This window comes from Anser brachyrhynchus, assembly GCF_964034855.1.
Source record: "Anser brachyrhynchus genome assembly, chromosome: 1".
NCBI classification, from domain to species: Eukaryota; Metazoa; Chordata; class Aves; order Anseriformes; family Anatidae; genus Anser; species Anser brachyrhynchus.
Window position 1 is genome coordinate 97,621,131 of NC_137694.1, and position 20,698 is coordinate 97,641,828.

A 20,698-nucleotide genomic window follows, 5' to 3' on the forward strand; every position below is an offset into this window, starting at 1 on the left:
TTCCCCTTTTTATGAATATTTTTTAGTATTTTTAATACTGACAGTAAGTCACTATACACTCCAAACTATCTGAAAAATAAAGAAGACAAAGTATCACTGGTAGATCACTATTTATGGAGGGAAAGTATGCAGAAATATCTTAAATTTACCATAAACAAGGGGTTTCATACCGTGACAGCAAATTTTAATGTAATTCATTTGTCATATAAATTGTGTCCATGGAGAGGTCCCATAAAGTTAATTAGGTCAGAGAGAAAATAAAAGCAAATAAAAAACTTCTCAAAACTTCAAAGAATATATTTTAAAGATAGCACTATCAACAATATCATTGGAAAGTTCTTCCCTCCTCTTCCCCTCTTCATTCCAGGAGACCAAGATCATCGGATTGAGAATCACCTTGGCCCTCCAAGACATAGGAAATCGTATAGGTTCAAGCGCAAAACATTTCTGAAACTGAAAATTTTGCAAGCAGCTCTGCCTTTCCAAACTACAAACACCCAGAGTTCTGAAATATAATTTAGTAAAGGCATTCATTGTGTCAGTGTGGCTTTTAAGCACAAAGCTACAGTTGCAAAATCTGGGCATGATGCATTCATCACACAACACAGAAAAGCAAGGGGAGGAGGGCAGAAGAAAACAATAAGAATTTTAGACGAATTTTAATTCTGGCCAAACTCATACTAAAATCAAAACTCCAAAGCTTTGTCTGTCTGTTAGCTTCTCTAGTGTTTATATGAAAAGGAATTTGTCCTTGTACTTTTCCTGTATCAGTCTGGCTTCATTTAGTGAAAGAAACAAGACTTCGCTTTTTGCACTCTTCTCAACACAGCTCACTGAATTGGAGGTGCTGATACACATATACAAAATCCAACATATTTTCCAATCCCATTCTGAACACAGATGAGATTTTGCTCTTACTGCTGCCTGTGCAACCTTACTGGGTAGGCTGGTGCAATAAGGACGCGACAGGAAGACAACGAAATGCAGAGGAGTAACTGAGCTGATGGTGCTTGATCATTAACAACATTACCAGGCTATGCACTAATGGCTAACTCCACAGTGCAGATTTCATCTGGATCATGTGAGGGCATGAGATCCCATTTATGCCTGCTCTTACATGTTTTAGTGATAGCAGCAGGGAACATAAGATACCGGGTAAGGCATGCAGTTTGCTGCTATAAAGTCAAAGCATCAAACCATTTAAAAAAAAAATCTTCAACAGAAAGAATGAATTTATAATGGATCCATGCTTTGTGTTTTGAGGTGACAAGAGTTCTCGATCTGGTAGAAAGTTCCTAAAGCTCGATTTACTACATTGTCAAAATATAGCCTGAGGGGACAATCTGACTTACAGCATCTTTATGACTGGTGATGAAAGAACCCTGCTTGGCTTTTAGATGCTGAGTTTGGCTCAAGATAGTGCAGTAGAGAACAGAACATCTTTTATTTTATGCTGGGAGTTCACAGTGTTCCCCTTCAGCACAGAATTAGGTTTTACTACATAGAATTCTCACACACAGTTCACTGATGGTTAGAATTCACACCTTCAGGTTTTGGGGATATACTTCACACCCTTCATTGTTACTGCTACTGAAGATATGGATTACAGTGTCCTCATGTCATTGTAGCATCTGTAATGGGAATCTTTCGAAAAATTGGGAAAAAAATGTGTATTTTGCCAGGCTTCAGAATGTCTTATTCAGTTTTGGAAGGGCTTCAGAGCACAGTAACCACATTAATTGGACATTATACGGACAGCCAAGGGTAGCTCAGTTACTGCACAGCTTTTACTGTTCCTTGTCATGTTGCTTCGAAACACATTTTGTGTTTTAACTAGTCATATATACATATGAAAGCATTGCACAACACTGGTCAATGCTGCAGATCCACAGGAAATAATTGTTTCACAAACATGAAGCAATCTGCACAAATATAAATAGCATGGCCCAAGTCTGTTCTAAATTACACTTATGCAAATCCATGGAAGTCAACTAGTTCTACTAGCAGAATAAAACAGATAAGAGCATATAAAAATGTAAAATACGGTTCCGCTGTACAGCTCTCCTTGGGCCAAAGCCTGCCAGCCTGCCATCATTTACATTCTCCTAGTTTCCCAGCATGGCTTTACAGGAAATAAGAAAAATAAGAATATCTGGGAATTCTAGTCCTATCATGCACTGGAGGACACATGTCCAAGAACATATGGACTTAAATGTGTCAGCATCCTACATCACTCTTATTTCAAGGATGTTATTAATTTTTGTGGGTGGAGTCCAAAATCTTAATGCCATATTAACACACAGTGGCTGTTTCTGTAATGCACGTGTCACAGGGAGCATACGTATAGCAGTCTGAGGATAACATTTGAGCTTGATTTTGAATGATTTTTGGAATTCTAATGCTCTCAAAAGATGAAGAAATGATACTATTAACAGGGTATTGCACAACTTTTGTTTTTACAGTTTCACCATACACCAGGATATGATGCAATTGCAAATCTGGACTCTCCAAACACAGCACTTTAAATGAATCTCTTTTTGCTCTACGATGCACAGCAGGTGACTTCAGGTTTGGTACCTTCAGTATTGGAGCAATTTATATGAGTGATGTATGTTCCTCTAGTCAAAAATAAGACCAAGATCAGAAAAGTCTTTGTCCATCTAATAACCCAAATTTCAGTCCAAACCTTCCCAATTGAATCAGCCTCTTCACCAAAATTGCAGGTACAGACAGATACTGTGGGTACCTGCCACACAAATGTTCCAACTGGAAACAGTGAAAAATGTATTGCCAAAGGGCTTTTCTGCTGTGAATCAACAGGTGGTTTGGCACTGAAATTTCTACCTGTTTGTGGTTTTCATCTTTGGTTTTAAGACAGAAAATGAGATGATACCTTTCAATGCTGCATCTCAAGCAGACTGTTCGGAGAGCAAGATTTCATTCCAACCAAATCTCTCTGTCTCTCTTGCAAAGTTGAGGAAAACTGCCAACCACTGCTGCTCTTGCCATCAGCACGCCATGTAGATGTTAGGAAAAGGCAAAGTAAAGGGAGAGAAGAAAAAGGGAAGAAAAATGTAAGTTTTACATAAACAACAAACTGCACGTAATGACTGCTTTTGAGGTCAACAAAATTAATTTCTTTTAGTGTGAGGAAATAAACAAATATATGAAATCTTGGAATAGCTTAAACTGAGAGATTTTTTTATTTTACAGGATATTTGTTTAAATTCAGCTCCGAGGGATACAATATTTTGAAAACATATGATAAACTTAAAAGGACAACATTGAAGAAATATACCTATCATGTCATCAAAAAGAACTACACTATTACTCATGGAGCAGGCTAAGCACCTCCGACAAACACTCTGTAAAGCAGCATAAGCAATTACAACATATGTCCTTGCCTGCAAATAGCCCAGGGTGCTAGAAGTGGGGTTTGGTTTTTGTTTTTAAAGCCTTGTGCATGGGCCTAACTGCCTTTGTTGAAGGTAGTGTTAACACACATCAAATGCAGTGGGAACCAAATGCGGGTAACTGCATACTTTGAAAAATCACAGCCAGTATGTTCATCTGATGCCATCATTCTCTGAGGACAAAGTGTAGGCTATGGAATAGTACAAGCAATAGGGAGCAGTAGTCTCAAGTAAGCTTTTCAGAGCTAGGGAAGCTTATTTCATTTCAGGGGTACTTTTTAACAGATAATTGGGAATGTGCATCTTCAAAACAGCAGTCGAGAGTAGGCAAAGACAGCCTAGATATCCTTACTGTGATAGAAGTTTCAATGCCTTTTCATAAAACAAGTGTTCTTCAATGCAACTCTCAGCAACCATTAAGGGAACAACAGCCAGTGAAACTATGCTTTTCCGATTAAAGCAAGAAAATGAAAGTCACTGCCTCTCCACTAACAGTAGACATAATGAGAATGACTTCGACACAATGGCTACTAATCAAAATGGGTCCACATTCACCAGTACACAGAAAAGTGGAATCCTCATGACCAGTGAGAACCTTTGTTTTGCCCCAATAACTGTAAAACTGTTTTAGGAAGTTGTATATACTAATTTAGCTACAGAACATGAGAACTGCATGATTGAATTATTTATACTAATAAAACCGAGGACCAGAGATGAACAGAAAATGGCCCTATCTTATAGTGAAGATGTAATCACTGGGGCTGGTGGGCAAAAGCTTCCTGCTCTTGAGCTGGAATGAGAAAACAGAAATGTGGGTCTTTTTTCCCATGATAAGGTGCTTCCACAAAAATTTGCCTCTGAGATAACTGAAATAGAATTTTTCTGTTAAGTAGCTAGAAAATAGAGAAAAAAAGAGTAAAGAGCCTTCCAGAACCAGCAGTTGGGAAATACTTGTTTTGACTTTTCTTGGGTAAAACAGTTACTCCCAAGGAAAATTTATATTTCAAGAAAGAGAATTTCCACTGAAAAATCATTCCAATGGAAAATGCCTGGCCACAGCTACAAAGGCTAGGACCACTGGCCTCAGCCAGGAAAAGGAGAATGCCAAGGCCACTGAACTGGGTAACCCAAGTCCCAGGCTCTATTTCTGGTGCTGCCACAGTCCTCTTACACAATCTTGGGATATATGTTGTATGCTGCCCGACGCAACACGCACGTTTAATGACTTTGAGCCCTTACAGTAACAACAGTATTTTCCCTCCTACAGCAGCTAGTTCTTGATGCTGAGATGAAGAGAGAAACGCGACCTATGGCTGCAACACACTGGTAATCAAACACTATTGTATACCATAGGGATGTGTGGGGGTGCCTTTTCATCGTAGAACTAATCAGATTTTCTACACACAGAGTCAGACAACTGTATAGTCCAGTCTTGTGATCTGTGTTCCAAGCTGCCAGAAATAAGGCAGGAAAGAAGGGGGGCCATCTCCTGTGTCCTTAATGAAAGAAGAAGAGAGATGACTGGACTAAGAGCTGATGAGGTTACAAGGCAACAGCAGTGCCATGAGTTGTTTGGGCTTAAAGCCAGATGTCTTGTATTTCCTTTGATTGTTTCTAAATAATTAATGGAATTAATTTAATCATGTGACACCCCCCTCTTTTTTCTTCTTTTTTTTTTTTTTTTGGTAGTATTTGGCTCTGTGTACTAACAGTAAATATAAAGGAGAAAAACGGGGCTGTCTATAGCACACTGAACATTGATGCGGTGTGTTCGGACTGCATCAACAGCTGATACTCGTCTCCACCAGACTATCTATCTACAGCACACACAGTGTTTGCATGAAGTAGATCAAGTAGTAGCCTTCATACTCCATCCCTAAACCAGCTCATCTACGGCATATGGACACTGCATGTTTGAAGTAGTAAAAGAGAGGGTACAGCTCTCTCTCCGCCCACACTAAGATGAACCTGCCACTACTATTTCACGTAATGTTTTCTGGCAAGCTCCCAGTTTTCAGTCATGCTGGTTTGCTTGAAAGAAACACTCAGAGGAGACTCTGCTTGTCTTGCTGTTCGAACAAACAAAATAATCACGCATCTTGAGCTAATTGTCCAAAGCTTAATGAAGTTCATACGAAAGAGGCTACCCATGATGTGAGCATTCCCTCCTGACTTATCCACATCAGCCACTGCTGTTGGCAACAGGAAAGGGATTATGAGGATAATAAGTAACCCTGAGCTCTGGTCTAGACAAGCCTTTGCTTGGTCTTAGTAGCAGTCAGTGCACAAAGAAAACAGCATCCACCAGCAGTAAAAATCCCACTTTTCCAAAATTTTCTACACCAGGGTACTGATCGCAACAGCAGGAGAACCCATGCTCTTGCACCTCTCCTTGAGGCTGCAAGTCTCAGAGGCAATGCGTAACACTGCGAACAGAGTGTTAGGATTGGACTAATGATTTAGGACTGCCAAAATGCAACAGCAGATATCCTGAACAAATGAAGACTAATGAAGGCAGCTCCTTACGCTCTACATGCACGTGTACTCAGTAAAATTGTTTGCCCATTCTCCTACATGCTTCCACAGCATACTCTCAGCTCCCTTACACAATTCTTATAGAATTTTCTAGTCCCACCCATCTCATCTACCCTTTTTTCCTACCACATCTCAGTTTATCTTGAATCTCATGGCACCCACTAGCACATAATTTTAAATGTGGCAGCTGAAAGGTGATGGAAGTGAGAGAGAAATGTGACAGCTCGGAGCAGACCCCTGTTTTGCTCAGCAATGCCCCAGAGTTTTGGACCCAAGGACACAGCAACGCAAGACCTTCACAGATGTCAAGAGAAATTTCCAGAGACATGCACAAAGCTGACCTCATCAAGGAGTATAGGTGGGGAGTCAGAGAGGGCTTGGTCAAACCTTGTTTCTTACTTTTTATCCAGGGCTCCCTATTTGGCAGTCACTGGATCAAGCAACAGTATTAGTGCTTTCTACAGTTACTGTTCTTCAGTCAAGGGATGCGAATGCTGAAGAGTTCTCCATCAGAAAGCTAATCTTCAAGGCCTTAGCAGTCAAGACCTAGCAATCCTACAGGAATCTTTCTCCGTCACTAACCCAGCAAACCAGTTTGGCTCACACAAATAAATTAATTTAATTAGAGAAAGATTGCAAGGGCCATACACCTGAACGTTTCAACTGAGACTGGGGCAGAGTCAAAAACCGCATCAAGCCCACACAGTACAGAGAACTACAGCACCAGATTGCACGCCGCAGCACTGCAGAGTGCTTTGTGGATCGGAGCTCAGACTGTGGGGCAATTCTGCCAAAAAGGAGCAGGATGAATGAGATTGTCAATGCTAGGCAGCCAACGCCTTACCCTGTCCTGTAAGACTTTCTCTAACAAGGTTTGCAAGGTTTGTCTGGAAATAGCCAACAATACCGCTGACCAGCATTTGCATCACAGCACTTTACTAACAGCCCCTGTACCTGCTTGCTTTCCAGGATTTGGGGAGTGGGGATGTGCTAAAGTGAGATGACGACATTTTTCCTGTGGCACCAAGGATCTCTGAAAGTGTCTACATATCAAACTTTGCTGCGAATGTGTCTTTTGTTCCTTCTTCTGCTTTATTTCCCTTTAATGATAGCTTTGCAGTGAATCCCATTTGTAAGTAGCTCAAATAAATGCAAATTTTATCTTGTAAGCAATACCCTCCAAAATACTACTACAACTGAAAATAAAAAACTAACAGCTAAAAGGCACTGGGTCTTCCCCAATGCCCTCATATCCCCAGGGTACTGGATGGCTTGCTATTATTATATATGGAGTACCTTGGAGGGTATTTGGCATTATAAATATGTACTGTATTGAAATATATAGCCCAAGTCCCCAGGGCCCTACATTCTAATTAGAATCAGAGTTGTGCAAATAACTGATTTATTTAGGTTGCTGACCAAACTGTGAACACTGAAAGGAAAAACACCACCTATGAGTTTTATAAAACGGGGTAGCCATTTGTTTGCATTAGATACGTTTCAATTAAAGTAGATTTTGTTTCAAAACAAAACCAGGAATCTCGTTTAGAAATACAACCCCCCAATTTTTTGGCTTTCCAAAACATTTCTCTTTTATTTTTTCCCCCAGTTTGTTTGTTTTTCATAGTTTTGGATAACCCATATCTGAGACTAGCAGCTTTCAGCAAATAAAATATTACACTCAACAATTTTACCCAGATCTAAACCTAAGGGCTAAACTGTGAGTCCATCAGCTCTGGACTTTGCTAGGGAGGTGCAGAGGCAGTGCACCCACCGGGCATCGGTGCTGGCTGCTGGAGGCAGCCTGATGGTGAACCTCAGGCCAGCAGAAGGCTGCAGGAGCATAAGGAGAGGGCTCAGATACAGAAGATGGCTGAGGTTATAGGTATGTTCCTGTGTATCTGGTGTCAGCCTCTCTGGGGATGGCTCCTAACTCTTTGTAGTTAGCAACTGCAAGCAGCAGATTTCTGACAGCCCTCTTTCCAGTGTAGCAGAGCAAACCAGCCCTCACCACAGCCTTCTGTAATATTCATTCTACATGGGAAGAGAAGTATGGCTCCAATACACACAACAGTGAATAACCCGCCTGACAAATGCAAACGGGTTTGACCAGGGAGGCAGGGGATTTGTCTTCATTCCTTGGTTCGGCCCCTGCCTGTGCATTCAAGGAGAGTTATTTCATTTCTTTATGGTTGTCTCTCTGTCCACACTTTGCCTCTGCTGTCTCCAAGCTCTTCAGGTTTAGATTTGCCTCCTGAAGTGTGTCTGTACGGCACCTAACACAATAGATTGCTTATCTCAGCTGGGGCCTCCATGATTTATTTATCTTATAAATAACTGCTTGACTGCAGTCAAATCTCTTTTTAATGCCAATAGTTTCACTTGCATATATTTAGTAGTCCATCATGGGACCATCAGTTTCTTTTTAATTAATTACTTATTAATAGAGGTAAAATATGAACGGATAGCAAGTCTACATTTTTCCTGTTTCATCAATTCCAGTGGTAAAAGAAAGCATCTTGTTTACAGCTACTAGAAACCAACGGGGACATGTACTGAATGAAGTCTGTCACCTAAGATCCCCTTGGCACTTTTATGCCCCATTATTTGGGGACAAATCCATTCAGCCCTCCGGGGAGGGCAAGGTAGCTGGGTTGAAAGAACCTCCAAATTCTCTGTGCAGGGGTTTGGCCACAAGATTGCAACTGGTATGAATAGGTATGAATGCAAGATCCTAATGTATTCCTAGAACAGGTCTGTAAAGAGGTAGAAACAGTTTGTGAGGCATAAATAAATAAGTCTGCTTGCCTCTGCTTTGGAGACCCCGTACCTCTTATAGGGCCCACTCGCTAACCCAGAAGATCACTTTAGAACTCCTAAGAAAATAAACAATCCAGAAATAGAAATGAATGCAACATGACGAACCCTTCAAGTTCGACACACAGCACTGGGGTTGGGGGTGGGGAGTTTTTTCAGAGCACACGGGGCTGTCACTGACAATAAAGTCAGTCACGTTTTTAAAACACTGGGGACGGAGCTGAAAATGTGCCCCATTATGCCTTGAGATGTACTCCCTGGGTACAAAAGGTGCGTGGGTTACCTCAAGCTCGTGTGCTACTTTGCTGAGACTGTAAAAGGCAGAACAAAGTACAGACTGAGAACGAAGAACTGTAGAGGATATGCGATTGTATCTGCTCTGTGGGCCCAATCCTGTGTGCCTCAGGCATCTTGGAGTACTATTTCCCTCCATCCTTCCGACAACTGCTCTTTAACAGGCAAAACCATGCTGCTGCTGACAGGCTCCAGGAGACAGCAGAGCAATCTCTCAGCCTGTACGCCCGTGAGGCTGAGCCTCGCTCGCAGCCTCCTGCTAGGGGGCTGTTTAAGGCTTCCAAGCCCTGCTGCTCATGGCCGAGCTCTGTCCAAAGGCCTCATCTGCAGGCAGCGATTCCCACCCTGCACACCAGTGCCCCTGCTCCCCCTTCCACGCCATGCTAAAGGAGCAATTATTATAATCAAAAATAAATCCTTCTCCCTGCCGATTGTACTTACTGGCCATTGCTGCCATCTAGCCAGAAGCATCACCAATATTCACAGAAGCCTTCAGCCTGTTTGTTTTCCCTCTGCTGCTGGCCTAGCAGCAGGGATAAATGCCTCCCTTGTTACTCACTAGCTCCACGGAGGCATTTGTAAACTTTCATAGGGGTTTCCTTTTGTTTTGTTTTGTTTTGTTTTCAACAGGTGACAAAATACTGTACAAGTGCAGTTGCTCTGGGGACACAAACAGGAAAATGGAGATCAGGTGCAGCTGTAGCTGAAAAATGGGAAAATTCAATATAAAGGTAGCTGATAAGAGACTGCTACAAAGTGTGAAGAAATGTTTGAGAAGGGGTACTTAGCTTTTATTATTATTATTATTATTTTGACTTACTCCTGCAAGGTGGTTCTAGCAGAATAATTTTGTCTATTTTGTTATCATGCCAAATTTTGGCAGGTGTTACTGGGGGAAGGTTGCAATTTTATTGAAAAAAGTTTCTGGATGTTATTGGAAAGGGATTAAGAAGTTGTTGACTCAAGCTAGCATTGAAGGATGTGCTGAAGGTCACAGCTGAGGGACTCTGGCTGGTGTTACTGGACTTGGTGAAGGAGGAACGATAAGGATGTAATTTCAGAGAGCTCCCAAGTTCAAATTCATTCTTTAAAGAATTTGTTCCCAAAATTCAGTAGTGGAAATGTTCACACCGAAGGGCTCACTCTGCAGCCATCCCTTCATCTCCTTTTGGTACACATGACATGAGATACGATTGAAAAAGAATATTCCGAGAAGGATATTTAGAAACATTCAGATGGAGTTTCACAGACTGCTTTCTGCCTAAAATTCAGCTCTAAGAAGCCAACTTAAACTCACAGACACTGTAGGCATTCACTTCCTTAGACAACGTGGTTTCAGAGACATGGTCCCGGCAACATAATAAGCAAAAGGCGAAGCATAATGGGTAAAGAGAAAATAAATGTGACTGCATCATAAAATAAACCAATTGCTCTCTGCCCATAATGTTCAACCAAATAAAAGAGTGGAGAGGAGGAATACAATGAATATTTGTGAATCAAAATTTCTGCTACTGTACTTACTATTCCACACAGGGGAAAAAAAAAGCAAAAGTTGTATTTTACTTCCCTGATTTTTTTTCCCACTAAATAGGGAGGTTTCATGGGTATTCTAGAGTAATATTCAGCTGTGAATCCAATTTATGCAGTGGGATAGGATTAAAAAAGGAACAGAAGGTCTGGATTCTGAACCTGCTCTAACAGCTTTGATTTGAATACAACCCAAGTCTTGAAATGGCTTGTTTTCCACTTCTGGTTTGGAGCTGGTTGAAATATTGCCACAGTAGCACTTCCTGTAAAATTTTTGTCCAAGATTCTCATTATTTGGAACTAAACTCTGAAGATTTTGGCACCATGAAATCCAAACAAAACTCCATTCCTGACTCAACTGGCCCAGGAGTCAACCCAAGCTTAATCTGGTTCTGGGTCCAAATCCAGCTTCAGCCCATTTCCATTGTTATATAGATTATGCCATAATACCACCTCCAGCTTCAGGATTTATAATGCCTCCTCGCAGGATGCATATTTGTGTGTAAATACATAAATCACATCAGATAAACAAAGAAGACATGCCAGAAAACAGGAGGGGAGGGAAGAGGAGAGATACCTACCAAGCAGTTTGTCTCTAAAGTGTTGCCAGTTGTGAAAGGACTTGACGTGCTAATATCCGCTCATTCAGACTCTTACAGACATGCTAAGAGCGTGACGGCTGGCAGGCAGTGCATTTAAGTGCTGTTACTGAGGCCCCCAAATATTGACAGAGTGCCAGACTCTGAGAAACTATTGATGTATGCAGCCGGCCGCTGCTCCAGACACCTCTCAGACAGAGTCTTTAAATGTCACAGATTAATGAATTTTCATGAAATGGAGAATGAGAGAAAGAATTAAAAAAAATAAATATATCCCACAGCACCAACATGAAAGCATCTTTTATCCCTACACAATATTCTGCCCTCAAGCCTCAAGATTCCTACTAGATTGTAACAGATTGTAAGACAGCAGTAGATGCAGGGTCAAGGAAGGTAGACCCTCGAGATCACGCAGAGCACCCTCAAAAAAAGCCAAAATGAGAGATGATCATTCCCAGGGGGAAAAAGAAAAAAATAGAGGGGCAGGTCTTATTTTCATTTTAACCAAACCCATGGGTTACACAGTTTAAGGGATAGAATTGGTTAAATGGTTCTCATTTGAGGTACAAATAGGGCCAAACTGCAAAGTTCAGATGTTGCCTTTGAAGGACTCTGACTTCAGAGTCATTCAGATAGATAGCTGCACTTGGACCCTCTCTTAGTACTTGATATTGTGTTTGATCTTATCCAAGAAATAGGCAGTTACGATAGAACATCTTTATGTCATCAGATAAACTAAGTATGCTGATTATTTATCTTTTTTCATTTATATCAGTGAACTCAAATATGTATGAAAACTTCAAATATCATTAAAATGTAATAATGCAAAATGTGGTTGGAGCGTAAATGACAAATCTATGCATAAGACAGCACTTAAAGAGGAAGGAAGTGAAAGGATCTTGTAGATGATGTATGCAAAGGTAAAAATGGGCCATTTATAGCCAACCATTAAAAATGCAGCTTCAGCAAGCCCCTCTGCACACAGCCACTGGGAAGCAGGGCTCCACGTGCCACTTGCTCAGTTGTTTCCAGGGCTTTGATTCCCACAAGGCCCAGCTGCCCCCTGTGAAGGTCAGCATGATCTGGTGTGGGAGTACTGGGTTGAGGAGCAGGAACCGTACCCAACACGGCATTTGTGTGTGGGGCTGGCTAGGTGAAGTAGGCTGCACGCATGCAGCAAAGCATCCCTCAGCATCAGCAGCATGGCGAGACCCTGTGGTTTTCCCCTTACATTTTTGCTGCAGAAAAGTCAACATTTTTCACTGAAAAAATTTCTCCTAAGTATCCTCTCTATCTGGCCACACAAGGCTTTGCTGACCACAGCAGCTATAAAATCTCACTGTATGTAAGAACAGGGACTAGCACAAGCAGTGTTCAAGAGGAGCTTGTTTTCACATCATCTTGTCAGGCAGGTTATTTGGGACTACCTTTGCCAAAGCAAAAATAAAAATAACAAAAATAAATAAATAAATAAAAAGATGGAGCTAATTTTTTGACTGTTAGGGCAACTGGAAACAAGTATAAGGACTCCGAATTTAAGCTCCAGCTTCTGACGACTAAAAATGCTTTGGGTTTTGAAAGCCAACATGCTCCTTCAGGTTGGCACTTGTGGTAATCAACTGTAACATGGACTACAACAACCAGCCATTTGCGTCACCCATTCTTGCCACCACCTAAAGCCGGCCTTCCCTATCACCACACATCCCACGACTGCCAGCAGGCTCTCCAGCACTGTTATCCCGTACCCGTAGCTCTACAGACGATGTGGAGGAAGGAGCAAGCAGCCATCCGTTGCAGATCAGCCAGGGGGAAGGCAGAGCACACACGCATGTAAGAGTAGATGACACAAATGACTGATTAAGTATATGAGAAGGCAAAATGTCAAAGCCTTTCTATTCTGAGAACAATCTCTATACAAACAAAGAAAAAAATCAATATAGATTTTCACACAGGGAAGTATTTTACACATCATTGAAAGCTTACTTTTAAACAGTACTTTTTCTGGAGGGTTTTTAAAGAGCCTAACATTACTGCCCCTTCTGGCCTTCCCTGTCTCCTCGCACACTCCTTTTCCATTCTCCTCTCTTCCTCTCTCTCTTTATTAAAAAGTAACCAAGGAACTACTATTAAACACTAACCCAGTGGTTCTCTCAGTCCAGTAGGTCCTCCTCAACAAAGGCCAGCACTGGTTGTACTGAAGAAGATGCAAAAACCCCTCAGCATTTCCCCTCTACAGAAGGGCCCTAGCTACGAAGCTGTCTCTCACAAGGGCCAATGACGCAGGCTCTCTGCAATACTGACATGGCAACGCCCCTTTGGGTCCAATGATAACTCCAGAGGCACCTGACTGGACGTGCTTCCCTCGTGCTGGAGGATCCCAGCACACTGTCTGCCCTACTTGCCCCTAGACATACTTTCCACAGTGCTGGGAGGTGACTTAGGGGATGGTGCATGGCCAAACCCTTCCCAGGTGAGACCAGGGGAGAACTTCCCACCCTGGTACTGTGCTCCCTCCACAGCACACCTCCGCCTTCATGCTCCAGCCCAACACCACCTCTCACCACCAGCCAGGAGGGGTACTTTGGCTTCCTGGGGACTTCACATGGCTGCCAGTCACAAACTTGACTGGGAGATCTGTCTCTTTCTGGAGGAATGGGAAAATGATGTTAACACTTTTAAAACATAACAAAATTCTAAGTGAGCATGTTGGAAAGGGAGCAAGTGGGGCAAATCTCTAACTTACTGCAGGGACGGACACATTTTCAAGGAGGCTTTGGCATTTTAATTAAATGAAGGGACTGTGTTAGATGCAACAAAGTCTTGTTACTTCCCTGAAGATATGCAAGATGCTTTTCTCCCTGTCTTCCTTTGCAAATACTAGTACAACAACAACAAAAAAATCAGGCACAAGCCTTGTCTCTGTTTTCTCTCTATGCTATGCATGTTACAACAGCCATATTAGTTCCATAAATTCTGTACTATCTCCAAGACCGGGATAATAAAGGTGGGCAAAAATTTGGAAGAACTGGAAGTACTAATAGTTACACAAAATAAAATAAATAATAAATGCACACAAAATATCAATTACAAGGGAAGTAATAGGATAAAAGGTGTTACGGAATCAAAGTTATTAGGTATGAAAGGGTCCTTGGAAGTTCTTGAGTTCAAATTCCTTCATCTAGTCTAGGGTAGTATCAAAGGCCATCTCCTTGATCTCATCTCGTCTCTTTGACTGTCTCCTTATGTTTTTGATCAATTAATTAATTCTTTGTAATAATTTCTGATTACTATTGTCTAACTTCCATCCTTCTTTCCTCTCCTCTATGTGTGTGCACACATCATAGACCACAACTAGCTTGCACGCATCCCTGCTTCTTAAAAGTCCCACCTCTTCTGCTGACTTACTGCTCTCCTAATCAAAAGGGCAGGAGGAAGCAGTCAGGATTCATTCTTCTACCTTTCTCCTTCTCTCTCCATCTCTTTTTTCAAATGGCATAAATGTCAACTTTCTGAAAGGATGTTTGGCATAGCTGAGTTCAGTCATGTAATGTACAAAGTCGGCATGATCAAAAGGTTGCAGGGCTGCCCACTGCTAAAGAAGAAGAAAAAAAAGGAAACTGGGATCTCTTCTGAAGTGTGAAAGAATGCGTGAGCCAACTGTTGCCACTGGAAACACCATGTCTATTAGCAGTGGCAGTGGGTCTGAAACAAGAAAGTGTAGGTCCAGATTCCAATTTTTCCTAAATTCAGAGCTGTTTTAATCTGATTTTCCTCCCTTAGAGAAACAGGGATATACAGAGCTATGGAACTGAATACTTTTATTCTCTGCATTGTTATACAAAAAAAAAAAAAAAAGACTACACCTATGTAAAAATACAGCAGTTGTTTTTACAGACAAAGTTGCTGAAACTAATCAGACAGAACACGGATTCACACATCAAAAATACACCGTCTCTCTGGTGGTTTTATACTGCTATCTCTCACCACAGTATGTTCATTCTCATTCTATCCACCATTGAAAAAGAGCAGAAATTATTCCTCCTTTCCACATAACTAAGATCATTTTGATTTCATGTGGAAACTGGTTTGCAATTGCAGGGTGCTTCAGGATTGCTAAACACATGCTCACATACTCCTCTACATTTCTGACGCAATGCTTCTGGTTTTATTCAGCCATCCTATTTGCTCCACTTTGCTGAGTCCCTGTGAAAATTTTTACATCTTCTTACCAAATGTCAACATTAGAGAACACTCCAGCTATGCCATGGACTCCTGCAAAAAGCCTGAACTCAGTGGCCTGAAAATCAGTGGTCCAAGTACTCAGCATTAATAATCTCTCCATGAGCCATGACTGAGTTTTCTTGCCGGAAGATAACCCAAAAATGGAGACAGAAAAGCTCATCGTCAATATCCATTTAATAGAAAAATCTTAATTATAGATAGCTTTCAGTCCCAGAACAGTAGACAGGAACTTGAGATTAATTCCCCCTATGACAAAGTATGTGAACAATAACCAGAATTTGTAATCAATACCCAGAGGAGAGAACATCCAAATTGTAACAGGGATTTGGGATTCATTCCCAGAGGACGTAATATATGATTTGGAGCAGGTAGACTGGGATTAATTTTTGATTATGAAATATTTGAACAGCAATTTTCAACTTTTAATGAAGAGAGGATGTGGACACCACAATTAATATAATTTCTAAGTCTCTCCTTCATATTTCAAGACACAAATGACAGATCACAAACAGCTGTTCGGGTTGTACACAAGTTAACGTGGGAGTGCCACCTAAAGGAAAGTGCACTAGGATGGGACTCTGGAGAGAGGCATGCAAAGATAAGAGTTGCAGTTCATTTCTAATAAAACTTGCTTATTGAAAATTCTGCATTAGAATGAATTACTCTGTGTTTGCTGACTTTACATGGATAATCTTAAGTCAGAAAACATCGGCACAAAATCATGGCTTTTCTTCTGCACTAGGAAAAATTTAAAGGTGTGCAAAGGAGAAGGAATTCTTGCTCTGAAGGAAAATTTCAAAACAGAAGTATGCAAGGCAAAATATACAGAATCTCAGCATGTCCTGGAGGGGAATACAATCAAAGTTTGTAAAGTTACTTAGAATATAATAAAATAGCTAATTATTTACCTAGAATAAAGGTAACAAGTGAGCTGTGAATCTTATCCTTTTCTGTTAGCTTCTCCAAAATAATTTTCTTTATGTTTTCCTCACAGACCAACGAGTAATTTTAATGATAATGAGCTACATCTGTAGCCATGTAAGATAAAGCAAATGTAATCTGCCTGCATATTTTGCCATTTATGAGTTAATGTAACAAATTGATGCTTCAGGATGGCAAGCTGATCATTGCAGGGGGCAGAAAGAAGCTGGCCTCCATGTCCAGTATTGCTCAATTGGGTGGATTCAGTATCCAGAGGAATAAGGCCTTCCCCAGAAGCAACCTTCAGATGCAGGACTAATGATAAGATGAAATAAAAGCCTTTTTTATGCTCAGCAAATACTCCTAATTTATCTTTCCTATCTTTTAAAATATTTTAAAAGCTTCTGGGATTTCTGGAATTGGTGATTAACTCTTTCTTTTTACTCTTGTTGCATAAAACTTTTGGAACTTTCACTAGAAACAGCCAATCCAGATGGTATTCTTTGTGGGGCTACCTCTCTCCCCTAAACCCTCAGATTCACATCTGCCCATGGATCATTTCCTAACCCTCCAAAATTATATACAAGTATGCTGTCTCTGCCAGACCCTATTAATCATAAACTTCTTCTCATTTCATTTCAGTATTAAACTCATCTTATTCAAATCTCTAATTTTCCACAGTGACAGAGGAGTTCTCTATACATCATTCAGCTCTATTTCCTAGGTACGTTCAGAATTACAAAATTCATTCAAGCCCATCTGATCTCTTCTCACTAAACCTCCTGCCTTCCACTGACTGACAGAGAAGAATTAGCCTTCCTCCTGTCAAGTAGACATCTTTCCTCACAAAAGTATGCGAAAACACATCCAAATACAGCCAGTGACTCAGCGTGCCCTTGTACTTGTGTCTTTGCTCTACAGAGCAGTCAATTTTATGGAGCAGCAAGTCTCACTGATATAATATCAAACAGACTACTAATATTTCTAGAGTGAAAACAGCTGTAGCATTCCCTACACCACAGGGTATCGCATGTTGAAAGCACCAATGTGGATGAAGTGGCACTGTTTGCACCGCTCATTCTTAGGGAAGCAGAAAGTCTCACAATGAAGTCATGCTCCGGAGTGACACTGCTGAGCCTAATACATCACAGGTCATTTTAAGTCATTAAAAACTAAAAATTGCCAACCACAATTATCCTCAGTGATCCTATCTAATATTAAACCCAAATGAAGATTTCAGGGTTGGGAAGAACGAGTATGTCAGATAGTCTCGCTTCTTTCCTTGCTGTAACAGCGCCATCCATCTCGTTTCTAACCCATTGCCACAGCTTCTCTCTGGTTTTACAAAGAAACTGCAGCACTGTGCCAGCAAAACAAACGATGGTACTGCTGTAGTGGACAAACAGAGATGGGACCACAAGAGCACTGAAGCCACTCTTTGAGCTTTCTGATGAGCCAGGGATTCAGCAGAAGCAATGATGCCACCCCCAGAAGCTACGTGACACAAGAAGTTTGGTGCCAGGCAGAGTCTTTTTTCTCACACGGGGTCTAAGAGACTCAGGCTCCAAGGAAGTAAGGTTCCTCACCATGACATGAGACCTGCAGAGCCCTCCACTGCCACATTCACACCCAGGCTACACCAACTCTTCTGACAAGTTAACCAATGCATCTAGGGCAGGGGACTTGGAATCAGTGAGACTACATCAGGGCATGGTGTTAGGTTAGTCACCTCACCAACCTCTGCCTCAGTATCTCCAAGCATGAATAAGTTTTTGGCACCTACCAGTTCGTAGGGTTGATATCTTCCTAAACATTAGACAGACAGATTGATATTTCATTTTAGAGAACACTCTCTATTCTATTATACTTTTGCTGATTTGAAAGCAAACAGACTCTGTAGCAGTATTTCTTGACTAAAAACCTGTAGAAGAAATTAAGTTGCAGTCTTTTGCAACCAGAATCTGGAAGGGTGTCCCATTGTAATATTTTCAAAGAGAAGTTGTGCTTGCAGTATGTATGTGCATATGGTGTTTATGAATTGTTTTTTAACTTTAGATATTTTATTCATTTTTCCACATGCTACAAGTAGAACACACATCTTTGTTGGACAGACACCAATACAGTAAGACAGCTTTAGATTTCAGACACTCAGGATTCAGTGGGACAAAAGGCTACCCTATCTTCATGCCAGGACATCACGTCCTGAAATTAGGACACATGCCATCAGGCAGTCAATATCTCACTAAAGATATGCTGCCCTCAATACATTCAGTTATACTAAATGAAGGAAACTGTAACCACTTCCAGTTATTCCATACAGAGATAAGGACCATGAGAACTCTAAGTCTTGGCATCCACCATCCTATTTTGATTACACTGTATTGTGGGATCTGCTGTTATCCACAGTTTGTGGACTTCGTTTTTTTTTTTCCCACTTGCAGTATGCACAGCCAGCATAAAAACATCAGTCATAACAAGGTTCAGAAGTCAATAAAGTGGAGAGAGGAAGGTGGGTAAGGAATGGCACAAAAAAGACCTGGCTAGTTCTTTTTGAAACGGAGTCAGAAAAAGCATAGACCCTATTGATATCTGCATCCATGGTCCCTGTAGTCAGCAACACAGAGTTCAAAATTCACTTCTCCCATTTACACTGTGTGCATGCACGTAAGCTGCTCTCGCAGACTCCTAAAGAATATTTAATGCATGTTCTCTAGGATAACAGTCTAGCCAAACTAAGAAGTGCATTTTATTGCTCAAACTCAGATGAAATGCAAGCATGAACAGCCTCCCTTCACACCAGAAAAGTCTGTCCTACTACTGTCATGCCTAATAACTATGTAAACCTTGTTTATTTACTTTCAACACTGCTGTCGTTGTAAGCCATACCACTGTCGTAGGATTCACAGGACGGTGGCATTTAAGAGGAAGAGGCAGTGGTTTAATCGATTTTCCAGAAAAAAAAAAAAGCTCCAAAACCAAAATAAAGCATTCTTGATGAAGAATGGAAACACTAATGTTATAACCGAGTACTTTTTTATAATTTAACGTGCTGAACAATTATTCTGGTAAGTGCAATGTAAGACTGGACAGACTGGTTCAGAGAAAATAAATAAATACTCGTTCTGTTCCCAGTAGCAATTTAACACCTCTCTTGCACCCCAAGGTCTCAGACACACTGAGTACAAAAAATACTTTTTTCCCACCATCTGGAAAAAAAAAAAGAGGAAAAAAAAGGGAACCAAAGATGAAAATTTACATGGACTTGATACGCTTCAGTTTTTAGATATACAAATTAAAATCCCTAAGTTAGTATATAAGGCACATGATCCTAACGATCCTTGTCCAGAGCCTTACTGAAAGTCCCTTCCTGTGCCTGGCTTAAATGTGAGGTTTCTTGACAAGCTATAATGAATGGTTAACCTCGCTTTCCTGATAAAACGCAAACGCTTTCTGACTTCACTCTTTTCTTGAAACAAACCCAAGCGGGTGAAATACATGAACTTCTGTCCACGTGGCTGCTGCTCTGTGCATGAGAAAACAAAAAGGAAATTCTCACTCAGGTGTATTGGGCACTGCTGCTGGCAGGTTTGGATCTGCTCCCCAAATGGACAGATTCGGGGCAGCACTGATTCCTCTCCCCACCACCACCATCTCTCCAGTGGCACACCAGCCCCGGGGCTGTGCACAGGGATTTGAGGGAGGCATGGTATAAATAGGAGACGTGCCGTAGCCCTGCGGATCACAGGTGGCACAGCACATTCATCTTCGCGTGTGCCAGGCTGGATACCTACGACGTACAAGTGGTAAAGGTCAGACGTGTCAGCTACGATGGCAACAAACAGCCTCACCCGCCAGCACAGGTGCATTCACCTCTTGCTGCTCACGGCATGTGGGTGCCTCTGGAGCTGGCAGAGGCACAGCTCTGGAGCACCGGGCATCACGTCCCACCACCGAGTGTCACCGCCTCGGCCTGGGACACTCGCTCCTTCCCTGGCTGCTGCAGAGGACGCTGTCTGGGCTGCGTCCTGCAGCACAGGGGGTAGATAACACCCGTATTTTGGAACCGCTCTCTTCAGGGGCCGTGGAAGAGATGTATTATTTATAGGCACACGGATGAAAACATTAAGTACGTACATAGGGGCCCGCATGCCCGCCAGGGAGGGGCAATTACTGCCAGGCAGTAATTTCAGTCTGAAGTTCCTATGACTTAAATAGCCACTTGAGCTCTGCTCTCGCAGTTTACGATGTCAATAGACCCCCTAAATGAAATTACAGCCTTCTGATACGCAGCAGGGTAGCTTTTCTTCACCGTGTAATATACGCGGCCGGGAGAAATTGCACTATATATGG

The 20,698-nt window shown here is 41.6% G+C and overlaps 1 protein-coding gene across 8 annotated transcripts in view; it reads right to left on the bottom strand.

Moving 5' to 3' along the window:
• Positions 1-20,698, bottom strand: part of LOC308188313 (uncharacterized protein) — a 421,245-nt gene that overhangs the window by 125,963 nt on the left and 274,584 nt on the right. For 6 of the 8 annotated variants that reach the window (XR_013945384.1, XR_013945385.1, XR_013945387.1 and 3 more), the window contains one exon: positions 2,894-2,996. The exons of 1 other annotated variant lie outside the window; for it this stretch is intronic. The gene's annotated coding sequence lies outside the window, so the exon portion shown is untranslated. Of the gene's footprint in view, positions 1-2,893; positions 3,002-20,698 lie in introns of all 8 variants that reach the window. One more of the 8 variants, XR_013945386.1, reaches the window with a different exon arrangement.